At 49.6% G+C, this 13,611-nt stretch overlaps 1 pseudogene; it reads left to right on the top strand.

Annotated features, from left to right (window-relative positions):
* Window positions 1-13,611, top strand: part of LOC113835614 — a 27,977-nt pseudogene extending 14,366 nt beyond the window's left edge.

Raw genomic sequence — 13,611 nt, 5'->3', positions numbered from 1 at the left:
CCGGGAAGACACTCTCACTGAGACATGGAGACCCAGACTGCTGCAAAAGCATGAGGTTTATTGTTGTTCCAGCGTGCACTGGGGTCGTCGGTACTCAAGACAACAGTGACCCTGATCAGCAAAAATCACACATCCTTTATGGGCATTTTGAGGCAGTTTCAAGCAACAGGCTGAGTTGGTTATTGTTATTGGTGGCCTGAGGTACCCTTCATCAATATTGGCTAGCGCCATATGCAGCTATCTTTTTGGTAATTGGGTGGGGAAATGTTCCTCCCCGATGCTTTCTCATGGTTAGCGTATTTCCATGTATAGTGAGCAGGAGATTGTTTCTGAGACGTCCTCAACCGCCTTGCATGCACCTGGTGTTTCTCACCCCACTAAACATGGTCTGGGGTCTCCCATTCCCCTTTTTCTTTGGTAGTATTTCAATCTTGAAATCTATGGTTTCTTCTATTTGTTTTACTTCCTGATATTGCTGTCTAAGCATCATTATTTGCACCATGCTAATGCGTTCTCTGATAAAGGCTAGTAAGCGATTTAAAACGCAAGGCCTGAAAGTCAAAAGCAGAAGCAGAATGAGTAAAGGGCCCATTAGGGTTGTGATCAGAGTTGTGAACTATGGGGAGGTCTGGAACCAAGGCTCAAACCATCTCTGGCTCTGCTCTCTCTCTCTCCATCTCTTGGCCAACCCTTCTCTCACTTTGGCCATGGAGTCCTTGATCACCCCAGAGTGGTCTATATAGAAGCAATACTTTTCTTTCAGGGCTGCACATAACCCTCCCTATTGGAGGAACAAGAGGTCTAGTCCCTTTCTGTTTTGCAGTGCTACTTCGGACAGGGAGGTCAGTGATTCTTGGAGTTTGGTTATAGAGCTTTTTATATTTTTAATGTCCTTATCTATGGCTTGTTGTAAATGCTGGTAATTTTGATGTCCTACCGGCCCTGCTGCTCCCAGGCCTAGGCCAAGTATGATAGACAGTGTTAGCCCTACCAGCTCTCTTTTGAAATGGACTAGGTCCTCATCCCAGTGAGATAATAACTCTAAACCATCCCAGGCATCAAGTGCACTAACACACAGAAATCCTTGGAGTTATTTAGAACTTCCAGATGAATACATGGGGTTAGGCCTTGTGAACAGGCCCACCAGCCGTTGTTAGGAGGCAGGAGGAAACCGGTGCGTTGGCCTAGAGTCAGGGTGTGACTGCACAGTTGAGAATGCGAATCTGGGATCCCTCCTGTGCATAACCCCTTCCCAGTCATTGCTGATAGGGTGAGCCTGGCTCCTTGTTGTTGCCATCTGCATTGGCTGTTATCCTCAGTGTGGTGGGTCTGCCCTTCTATGGTTATGCCCTCATAATAGGGGGGCACCACATTGTAACACAACCAGCAGGATTTGGTCATCTCGGGTTTGTCATGCTGACCACCTCATATGCTCTCTCTATGAGAGTCATTAATCGGGAGGAGCCAGGGTGTCCGTAGAGGCGGTAGTTGGGCCATCTTTGGAGACCTCTGGTGTCATGGTCCCCCCGTGGGTGGTGGAGGCTTAACCTTTGTTTTGGGAGGCAAGTTCCTGAAGGGCCTTAGAACCAGGTTTGGCCCTATGGGTATGGAAGGGATCGCTATTTTTAGCCTATTGGTAAACAACAGCCCATCATCATATCCAGACTTACGGAGCCTTAATCCCCAGGTGTGCCCTTTTGTCCAAGTCCTGTTTTTCTTTCCTTCTTCTGAAAAGCAAATAGTGAGTGGGTTGCATGTAAAATTGGTACATAGCTCTTTCCCCTTCCATACTCCTGTCCTGTTTCCCTGAAACCCTGAAGCTTCCTTCCCCAAACAGGTAGTTAGTCAGCCCTGGCCCATCAGGGGGCTTTCTGTTGAGGGTAATGAGATCCCAGTTCGAGGTGGGTTTCCAATAAATGTTTCCCATGGTCTCACAGCCCCAGTTCTTACAGAAATAAGTCTCCACACCCCCACATTTGTGGATAGTCCCTCTGTCCTGTCTGTTCCTGGGGCATGCATAGGTATGGAACTCGTGCTGGAGCTGGGGGTGGCTGCATCCCAGTCCCCATCCACCTAGACCTCCTCCAGGGCAAGCACATTTCCCTGAGACACACTGGGGTTCCCCTTTCTCTGTATCCATATCAGGGATGTCCCAGGAGTCCAATCCAGCAGCCAAGGAACAAAGATCTGGCTGTAATTCAGGCCACCAGGTATAAGGGGTGAGGGGTTTCCTTTGAGATGCTCCAGATTGCATCTCCTATCCCTGAGATCACCTCTCTGGTCAGCTTTTGGGGTTGGTGGGGATTGGGATGGGGTTGTTGTAGGAGCAGGATATTAAAGTACAGTATCAGGAGGAGAGGGATCTGCATTCTTCCAAGCTCTGATAATTTTCAAATTTAGCGGGTTGTTCGTGGTTTGGATTTTCTAAGCTGGTGAATCCTCCTGTCAGGTATCCGGTGATGGTGGGGCTGGTTTCATGTGTGACCCATGGATCCAGGCAGCTATCCCATCTGCCTTAACTGCCGTTGGGGTAGTCAACAACACCAGGTAGGGTCCTTTCCAGCATGGTTCGAGGGAGTGGGTCTGGTGTTGTCTGACGTATACTCAATCTCCAACCTGGAACCGGTGTGATGTCTTAGGTGTTCCTGGCTGATAGGTGGCTGCCAGCTGGGTCCACACCTCCTTCTGCACCACCTGTAGGCCCTTGAGCCTAGCATATAAATCATTATTATGACAGATTGGTTCAATTGCGTCCCCCACTAAGGTCAGTGGGGGAGGTATTCCAAAGAGTGTCTCAAAGGGGGTCAGACTGAATCTTGAGGGAGTATTCCTAACCCTGAAAAGGGCTAAGGGAAGGCGCACTACCCAGTCCATGCCAGTCTTCATGGTTAATTTAGACAGGGTCTCTTAGAGTCTATTCATCCTCTCTACCTGACCTGAGCTCTGAGGTCAGTATGCACAATGTAATTTTTTAAAAAAGATTTTATTTATTATGTATACAACATTCTGCCTCCATGTATATCTGCACGCCAGAAGAGAGCACCAGATCTCATTACAGATGGTTGTGAACCACCATGTGGTTGCTGGGAATTGAACTCATGACCTCTAGAAGAGCAGCCAGTGCTCTTAACCTCTGAGCCATCTCTCCTGCCCCTGTATAATGTAATTTCCAATCAACCTCTAAGTATTTGGCCATCCCCTGACTCACCTTGGCAACGAAAGCAGGGCAATTATCTGACCCTATTACTTTTGGCACCCTGAACCGGGGGAAAATTTCTTCTAGTATCTTCTTTACTACCATTGTTGCCATCTCCTGTTTGGTGGGGAAGGCCTCTACCCATCCAGAAAAAGTATCTACAAACACTAGAAAGTATTTATACCCGTACTTCCCAGGTTTTATTTCAATGAAGTCTACCTCCCAGAAGACCCCAGGCCTGTCTCCTCTGAGCTTTGTCCCTGGGTCTGTCTTATTTCTGCAAGCGTTTACCTTCTGACAAGGTTGACATTGCTGGACCACTTGTTCTGAAGGGACCAGATTCCCATTTTGGTAGCCATAACAGCCTAACACGTGCTTGCCTGACCTTGCCTTGGTCACTAGGAGGTCAGATGTCTGCCCATTTTGGCAATGACAGTCTAACATGTGTTTGTCTGACCTTGCCTTGGTCACTAGTGGCAAGGAACCAATCAGAAGTTAGCTGGTAGTGCTAGGCTTTACGGCTCTGGGTGTGCTTTACGGACAAGTGCACAGCAATGATGTGCAGAGCATAGCAACCACCTTGGATAACAACCAGTTAGCCAATCAACACAGGACAAGTCCTCCAAGCCTGGAGGCACACCAATCCTGAGCCTGTGCGTACCCCTAGACACTCCCCTTATGCTGCCCTATAAGATCTCTATCCCGTAGCTTCTCAGTGTCTTTCCCCAGCCGTCCACCATGGTGGGTGGATGAAAGGTGGATGAAAGCTAACTCACACATGGAGTTAGCTCATTTAACAACTGCAATAAAGCCTCGTGCTGTTTGCATCAAGTTTTCACCTCTGTCTCCGCCTGGTGATTGGGGTTGCTGAGGTCCTGGGCCGAGATCCTGGGGGCCTGAGCCTCCAGGGGTCTTTCAGTTCAGCCAGCCACCTGAGGCCTAGGACAAGATTCTTGGATTTTAAGACCATCTGAACCAGCTTCTTGGCCCCTAAGTGAGTCCATTGGTACCTTTGCCTAACCATGGCCCTTGCCTGGTTTGGGGGTAATTATCTTCTTATCTGCTGTAGTGAGCCACAGTCTTTTCTCTTCATCAAAATGGTTTGAGGGCTCATTAGAGATCAAAGCAAGGTCCCCTGCTGAGTACTGGGATGGTGACCCAAAGGATTTTTTTACTACCACCATAGGGGCCTTTTCTCTGGGGGCTATTCGGGCCTGGTTATTTCCCCAAGCTATATATAGATGACTGTTCTTTCTGATGCCTCGAGAAGTGAATAATAGTCTCTTTTTTTTTTTTTTTTTTTTGGTGCATACAAGGTCTCCAGCAATGCCAGAATCTCAGGTTTATGTTTGATTTCTTTTCCTCCGGAGGTTAATAGACTCCTCTGTTGGTAAATAGCTCCGTGTACATGCACAGTTGCAAAGGCATGCCTGCTGTCTGTGTAAATGTTGATTCTCTTACCTTTTCCCAATTCTAGAGCTTTTGTGAGAGTGATAAGTTCAGCTTTTTGAGCAGATGTCCCTTCCAGCATGGCAGTGGCCCATATAACTTTTTTTCCCCCATCTACCTGCCCTCCTTTTTCCTCTTCTAAGAAACTGTTCGAATCCATGAACCATGTCACTTCAGCATCCTTTAGAGGTTGATCTGACAGGTCTTTGCGCCAGCCATGAGTCTCGGCTAGTACCTGATGGCAATCATGTATTGGTGGCTCCAAAACTGGATCCGGGAGCAGGGTGGCAGGGTTCAGGCTGGTAAGTGGGCCAAATGTGATACGGTCTGAGTTAAGCAGCAGTGTCTGGTATTGAGTCCTTCGGGCGTTGGTTAGCCATCAGTCGGACACTAGCCCTTACCAGGTTTTGACCTGGGAGGAATGACAAACTCAGCAAGTTGGTTTTGAGTATAAGTTTTACTTCACACTTATGTCAAAGTAACACACAAGCATAGGCAAACAATCCTAAGAACCACAGACAACAGGCTCACAGCAGTGGTACCTTTCCTGCAGCAGCCCTCAGGTTCGGTCTTGGGACTTCTGCTCCTCTGGATTCAAGCTGTCCAGTCTCCTGAGGGCCCAATGTTGTGGAATTGGGTTCAGAACGGGCGGGCTGCACTCAGCTTGATGGACTGGTTGTCTCAGGTTAGTGGAGGAGAGCTCCAGGACATAGAGTCCTGGAACACTCTAAAGTTCCCAGTTCTGAGCTGGTCCTTAAATAGTTTGCTAAATCTTGCTAATCACACTTTGCCACACTCCACACATTACCACTCTTATCTACAATGGCTGCATAGTGGGCCTATGCTCCCTTTCTTTTAATCTCCCTCCAGCCAGGCCTTTGCCTGCCTGGTTACAAGGCTCTTTACACTACACTTTCCAGTGCGTGCAGAGCAGAAATTACCAAGTCCTGTCCCATAGTTAACTTATCAGCATCTTTCACCAAGGTAGCGAAAGCAGGCTGGCCACCCCGCTGCCACAGGGTCGAGCGAGGTTTTTTGACACTGGCCACTGGCCTCTTCCATGGCCACAGTTTTTGGGTCAGGACTCCTTTTGCTATTCCTCTATTTTCTGCCACATATAGATGGAATGGTTTAGTCACATCACGGAGTCCCGAGGCAGGGGTGGACAACAAGGCAGTTTTGATAGAGTGAAAGGCTTTTTGCTCTTTCTCACCCCATATAAATGACTGCTGATTTTTTGTCAGTGGGTATAGAGTGGCTGCGAACCCGTGTATCCATAATCGGCAAAAGCCGAAATTCCCTTACCTGTTTCTGGCTAGCGGGTGGTGGAATGTGGAACACAGTCTCCTTCCTGGTTTTGACAGCCACTTTTGCCTCCTCTCAATAGACACCTCACTGACACCCAAGTTCAGAGGGTCTGGATCAGTCCCATGCTGGTCTCTCAGCCATCAGTCTGGGGTCCCTGAGCTCCACCTTGTTCAGGTCAGCTGTTTCTGTGGGTTTCACCAGTTTTTTGGTTTTTAACTCCAGATGTATTCAAGTCACCAACAAAGAACAGCTATCACCTCCCCAAAAAAGCAAAGCACCAGTTGGCTAGGCGGTGTCCCCTGCGTCCCTCACCACTGCCTGTGCGCCCCTCCCAAAGCTGCCAGTTCCTTCTTCTGTCAAGGGTCAAGGGTATACGAGTAGCTGCGCTCCCCTGCTAGAATCCCCAAACAAGCTCTCAAGAGTAAGGCCACCAACTACAGTGGGAGTTGCTTATGTACTGGCCAGACAATTAATTCCCAGATTTTGGGTCCCCCTGGGCATTGGGTCAGACAATGGCCCATTGTTTGTCAATAAAATAGTACAACAGATGTTGGAAACAGTTGAGCTGATTTGGGCCCTGTTGGGTATACCAAGAGCTGCTAAAAATCATTGCTCACACTCCAGAACCAGGTTCCTCAGCGAGCGCTTCCCCAAGCCACCTTCAATGACTCAGAGCCATCAGTCCTGCCATCACTCATGGCCAAAGCAACATGTTTCCATGGTTGCTGTATTTTCCCTATGCACATGCTCCTTACTCTACAAAGCACACCACTGAAAAGTTTCTGCACCCCAATAAGCCTCTCCACTTATGAGCTGCAGCAGGGTTTGGAAGGAAATAGGGGAAGGGGCTTGGGTGGAACTCCCACCACAACATTACAGACTCTTTGGGTATATGGACACTGCTGGTTCATGTCTGGCTTCTTCCTGCTAACAAGGGGTGGGGTGGGGGAGCGGAGAGTCAGGAGCCAGTGGAATCGTGCTCAGTGATATGAGTGAAGCAGCATTCAGTTGGCTGCCATGCTGTAGACCTCAGTGTTATTCTTTTGTTTAAGCTGCAGCTGCTGATAGAACAATGGATAAACAACCCACGTGGAGTTTACTTACCAGAAAGGGGGGGAGAGGGGAATGGGTAGTCAGCCAACCCAAGAGGAGCCAAAAGAAGAAGAGAGCAAGGGATGGGTGGCAGGACCTTTTAAAGGGGAGGCTGCGTATGCACACTGGGGTTTGCACCTCACAGTTGCAATGCATGGCGGGTGAGTGCCCCGTTGTTAGGGGGCGGGGTCAGGGTCATCCAGGTGTATTGTTCTTACACTCAGGCCCATGTTCCTTGAGGAGGTGGAGAAGGCAGGTTGCTAGGAGAAAAATAGATTGTTATCATTGGCCCTGTGAATGGTGCTAGCCACGGTGATAACAGCTAGAATGAAGGAAATGGAGAAGTGTCCTGGTAGTGCAGAAGAGGCAAAGGTGAATGAAGGAGACAGGAGAGCTGATGTGTACTTCATTGAGACATCTTGGAAAACCAGATTCCAGTTGTTGGGTAGGTTTCCACTTCAGCCTGGAGAGGTGGTACCAGTGGTGAAGTCCCAGGAGCTGGTGTAGGCATTATCTGGAGGACCCTCTGTGGGTTGGTCTTGGCCCAGGCAGGAGGGATGAACCTGTAAGATATGCTTGAAAATATGTGGGTCAAAATGGGCTCTGGAGACTGTTAGTTCTCACTAACAGTCCAGACTTCTCGATACAGAAGCATAACTTCTCCCAGGAAATTGCAGGTTATCTGTAAGATAGCTGGAACAGATTTACATATTGCTGTCATCGCAAAAGACTATGGCTTTAGGTTAAAAGGCATGAACACTTTTAGAAAACAATCAGAGGAAATTTAAAACTCTGAGGTTACATCTGAAACCTGTTAATCTCTGACTATGAAGCCTGTAAAAGAGGTACACCTGTCTGTACTTTTAGCAGGAAACTTAATGAGCTTTAGGATAAGTAGCTGAGCTTCTAGAAGTGAGACAGCTTTCTCAGCTAAAGCAGTCCCAGGTTTTACTGAAATGGGAAGGAGGGGATTCCATAGCTCCCCGTGATAGGAATTAGAGAAGGAACTTGAGTGAGAGGTCAAAACAGAGTAGGTAACTCCCATGTCCAAAAGTAGCGGACTTAATCGCTACCTTCGGTGTTCGGAGAGGGCAATGGACCTCCATCTGGCTGAGTAGTTCAAAGGCTGGCACAGTACAGCAGCTGGTGTTGTTGAGGCTGGACCTCTATGGCCGAGCCCACATGAAGGCATTCTGATTTCCAGTGTCTAGGCTGATGGCAGAAGGGTATGGCCTTGTCAGGGGCTGAGGTTCCAGGCAATATCTTGCCAAATGATCGTCCTGCCCGCATTTGTAGCAGGCGCGGCATAGTTGACTTGAGCTGAGCTCCAGCGGATGGAGCCTCATGGTGGTCAGCTTCCCTTGTACCCCTTGTGGCCTCAGAGCTGCTACTAAGGCTTAGGCTGGGATCATAGCCTTGTCTGTTGGGAGGACTCGGCTGCCTCTTTCGGGCATTGAAAAAAGAAACATTTTCACCATTTCCTGTATGGGAATTTGGAGACCCCTCCTCAGCCTTTTTAAATTTCCTTTCTAACACGTGGTGCTGACTGAGAAATGCAAGGTCACGTGTAGGCCAATGTGTAGATGAGGAGGAGGAGGTGCCAGGGAAGAATAGGGAGGGGCAGTAGGGGGAAGGGAAGGGAGGTTGGTGGGTAAGGGGGAAGTTGTTGTCCTACCTTTGTGCTGGAGGGGAAGGCAGGGGGAAGAGGTGGAGGGGGGAACGAGAGGAATGTGGGCCACTGAATGGAAGATGCTGTCCCATAGGAGGGGGTTGGGCGGGCAGAGTTGGGGGAGGGGTGGAGGTGGGACCAGAGTCTTGGGCAGCAGGCGGGAATCTGGAGGTGCCATGACCCTAGCCAACAAGTCCAGTTCTGTGAGACATTGGGTACTGAGGGAAGGGCGAGAGAGCAGTATCCAGAAACCATGAACATATGGGGGTTCTGTTTACTTTTCCCCACTCTGGCAAAAAAAAAAAAAATTAAAGATCATAGAGGATGGAAAATTCAACTCCCCCACCCCCTGGTGGCCATCCTGTCCCACTGTCTGTGGCGGCCACGCCACCAGCAAGTCTGATGTACTGGGCAAAAGCCTGGAGATTTGGATGAATGACAGGACATCTGGTTTTCTTCTAGAATGTGTGTCTCACTTACAAAAACCCCAGGTATAAGGGCTCACAACAGGATGTTGATGCTGGTAGGGCGAGGCCGGAAAAACAGGATGTACCTGTGGTTATACCGGAAAACAGATCCCGTGGGGGTTGGGTCCCAACAATTGTCAAGGATATATTGAGGCCAGGCCTTAGTGCACAGAGAAGTCAGGCATTCGGAACACATGGTATCAGATAGCCCCAATTTTGAAAGATTTTGTAAAAGGCAGCCCAAGGGTGTTTGGGGATCTGGCTTCAAATGGCAGGTGCCCATTTCACAAGTCTATGCTAGAACCCAAAGCCTAAGGCAATGTGTCCATTGTGGTAGACCCTGGGTCAAAAACAGAAGGGGTATGGGATATTCCCTTGAACAGAACGTCTTCTGAAGAAGGCTTCCAACCGGACAAGGCAGGTCCTTTGTCCCCGTAACAGGTTGGGAGCCTGGCATGGCCGTATCTTTGGCAGAACATCCCGAAAATCGCAAGAGGCCCTGGTCTCTAAGGCCATGACTTGGAATGGACAATTTACCCAGGCAGAAGCCGATCTTAGCCTGGCAGAGAGCAGCTGTGGGGGAGAAGGGTGTTTTCCCACCATGTCACCCTGGGCCAGTTCAGGGTGTGTGTGTGTGTGTGGGGCAACAGCTCTCTTGGTGGGACCTCCAGATGAAATGTTTCTACACCCGGATAAGCCTCTCTGCCAATGCAGTAATCCAAATCAGACCAAATCAAACCAAATTAGAAAAAGCCCATGTTTAATGGATACTATGTTTCCAGATGGCCTTCCAGCCTCCCAGAGACGAGGTGAGAAAGAAAGACTGAAAAGCCAGGAGTCTGTTTTCTAGGGGACAGCTTAAATAACCTGTGGAAGTGGTACTGGGCATCCCTGGGGGATGGTTCATCATCTGCCAGGCTTTGTGAGATGCAGCCGGGTTTGGAGAGACACAGGGGAGGGGGCTTGGGAGGAACCTCCACCATAACATCTCAGACTCTTTGTGGGATATGGATCCCAGGGACTGCGATGAAGCTTCCACCATAACAACTATCAAGGCTTAGTCTGTCACTGTCTCCATCCCCACTCAGAGGCAGCCATTTTGCATTGCCCCTCGACTGTAAGTCTCCTCTGATATCTGTTGTGTGGTGTGATTTGTGTGGTATTCCTTGGCTCCTACCTTAGTTCGGGTTTAATTGCTGTGAAGAGACACCATGACAATGGCAACTCTCAGAAAACTTATGAGGGCTGGTTTACACTTTTGGAGGTTTAGTCCATTATCATCGTTCAGTCCATTTAGTCCATGCTTCCTGCATGCTGGTGTGCAGGCAGACTTGGTGCAGGAGGAGCTGAGAGCTCTACATCCAGATGAACAGGCTGTATGAAGTGACTGTGGCCACACCAACAACTCCTAATGTGCTACTCCCATTGGGCCAAGCATTCAGACACATGGGAGCCATTCCTGATGGAACCACCTCAGCCCCTAATAGCCGAGATACTCGTTTATTGCAAAACCCTTTCATTGGTTCCATGACTTGGGTAGACTCTCTCGATGCTGGTGTGCTCCCGTCAGGGGTCTGCTCCGCACACAACCAGCTCACCTTCTGGCTCACCAATCGCCCGGCTCTCTATCCATCACGGTATTCGTTAAGTGATTGCTCTACGTCAGTGTAATGAATCCCCCGGTCCAAGGAATTGACTGTTGAGCATCTGGTATGCTTCTGGTATTCTTGGAGGAAGAGGTATTCCCAGCCATCATCTTTAAGGCTATGGATGGACCCCTCTTCACCGATCCCACTCATGACCTTACCTGTCCCTTGGGTAAAAAGTTATTCCTAAACTAAGCTCCGTTTTTTTGCCTTTTGGCTTCACTTCCTAGCTCTTTGCCCTAGTCCCTGTTGCCTGCGGTGGCAACTCACTAAGTGGCCTGGTCTTTTCTTGGCCCTTCCTGAGTTCTGGGGATGCACCTGACTACAGGCTTGGGACCTTCCTCCCCCTTTCTTCCATAGGAACAGCATCATCAGTACCTTCTGGCTCCATCTCTGGGATGCCTCTTAGAGAACATCTGGCCCCTCCACCTGGCACCCAACTTAAATACCCATAAACTTACCTGCCTCTGCATCAAATCTGGCCTCAATATCCCTTAGATAATCAATCCAAATGACTGCCTAATGGCAACCTATATCCCAATATTATTCGGGACCTTCACAACTACTATGAGTGATTGGGGAAATGGAAAAAGATTCCCTGCATCCAAACTTTCTCCTAATAATAGTTTTTTCTGTACCCCAACAATAGGTGTGTCTGCCAATGCAGGAAGACAGATCAAGACCAATTTAAAAACCAAAAGGCAGGAGCCCAGCGGCGACAGCTCAGCCGGGATCGGCTTGGTCATGGGTCTTCCAGCGGCGGCCTCTGGGCCCGAAGCACTGTGCGGGGCACTAGCGATCCTGACTCCTCCTGGCAGGCCAGCCCAGCCAAAAAGGCCCGAGTCGGGCAGGACGAGCCGGCCATGCCGTCGTCGCCGCCACTCGGCCCAGGAGCAACTTGACCTCATCCAGAGGAACAAGGCCGCTGCCCTGCTCAGGCTTACAAGGCCGTCCGCAATGTGCCTGCCGGCACCTGCGCCGGCCCTGGCACCGGCTTCCTTGAGAACTGGAAGCACCACCTATGCTTCCAGAGTTCAGGAAGCTGTAGTTCGTCAAGCTACTGGGATTTGTTGCTGAAGAAAGGAAACATCGCAAGGTCTATCCGCCCCGGAGCAGGTGTTCACATGGATCCAGATGTGTGACATCAGGGATCTGAAGGTTGTCATTCTGGGACAAAATCCTTATCATGGACTTAATCAAGCTCACTGGCTCTTCCTCAGTGTCCAAAGACCAGTTCCACCTCCTCCCAGTTTGGAAAACATTGTTAAAGAGCTGTCTACAGACATGGATGGCTTTGCTCATCCTGGCCATGGGGATTTGTCGGGGAGGGCCAGACAAGGTGTCCTCCTCCTCAATGCTGTCCTCACTGTCAGTGCCCACCAAGCCAGTTCCCATAAGGAGAGGGTCTGGGAGCAGTTCCTAATAATAGTTTTTTCTGTACCCCAACAATAGGTTTGTCTGCCAATGCAGGAAGACAGATCAAGACCAATTTAAAAACCAAAAGGCAGGAGCCCAGCGGCGACGGCTCAGCCGGGATCGGCTTGGCCATGGGTCTTCCAGCGGAGGCCTCTGGGCCCGATGCGCTGCGCGGGGCACTCGCGATCCCGACTCCTCCTGGCAGGCCAGCCCAGCCAAGAAGGCCCCAGTCGGGCAGGACAAGCCGGCCATGCCGTCGTCGCTGCCACACTGATGCGGTTGTGTCCTGGCTAAATCAGAACCTGCATGGCCTTGTTTTCCTGCTCCGGGCTCTTATGCTCAGAAGAAAGGCAGCATCACCATGTCCTGCAAACAGTCCATCCCTCCCCGTTGTCGGTGTACAGGGGCTTCTTTGGATGTAGACATTTTTCTAAAGCCAATGAACTGCTCCAGAAGTCTGGCAAGACACCCATCAACTGGAAGAAGCTGTGATGCCGCTGTGCGAGCCGCCTGTCTCCAGCAGTTTCTGAGATGCTGCCACTGAACGATTGGCTGGTTTGGAAGTTACTGAAAATGTCCCTGTTCTTGATTCTCTGTATATGAAGAAAATGGGAGATCTCTTTGTAAAGCAGTCACAAGCCAGCCAGGCCACAGAAACCCCAGCTTTAGCCCCCCCAGACCTTTTGACTGCCGCTAGGTTTGACCTCTCTGTGCCAGGTGATGTGGCCTGGCCAAACACGCCCACTTCTCACAGACCAGTGGTCACATACTTGGTCCTGTGTGGGCTGTTTTGGGTTGAGGGAGAGATGCCTTTTAGATGCCTGCTTCTGTTTACTTTTGCCTTTAGACTAGAGTTTACAAGGTATCCAGAGTGAGTGCTCCAAAAGGCCCCTCTGTCCCTAAAGGAGGAGCTCTTGAATGTCTTTAGATCTTGAGAATCTGTTTCCTGATTGAAAAGAGAGGGGGCATGTTTTCCAGGGGTGCTGCCCCTCCTGCTTCTTGCCCAGGTCTTTGCCTTAAGCAAGTGGTAAAGTCGAACAAAGCAAAGGACAGGGTTCGTTTTGTTTCAGATGGGGGCAGGGGGTTCTTCCAGTGCCTGTGGAATTGGGGTTTTTCCACAGCAGATTGCCAAATGTTGGTCTGGGTGTGTGATACTGGGGATCCAACCACAGGGTGCTGTTTTTTATGGTCTGAATCCACACAGATTGTATTTTTCCTGCAACATTGGAGGATTTTTTTCTTTGAGAGACAGTCTACTGAGTTTATACCTCAGCCTGGATCGAGTGGGCCCAGCTGGTTGGAGCAGTGACTCCTCCTGGGCAGGATAATAAAAACATCATTGGAGTTTGAAAAAAAAAAAAAAAAAAA

Source organism: Cricetulus griseus, chromosome 4 (genome assembly GCF_003668045.3).
Source record: "Cricetulus griseus strain 17A/GY chromosome 4, alternate assembly CriGri-PICRH-1.0, whole genome shotgun sequence".
NCBI classification, from domain to species: domain Eukaryota; kingdom Metazoa; phylum Chordata; class Mammalia; order Rodentia; family Cricetidae; genus Cricetulus; species Cricetulus griseus.
Note: the sequence above shows the minus strand (reverse complement) of the source record. Positions and strands in the feature narration are given on the sequence as shown.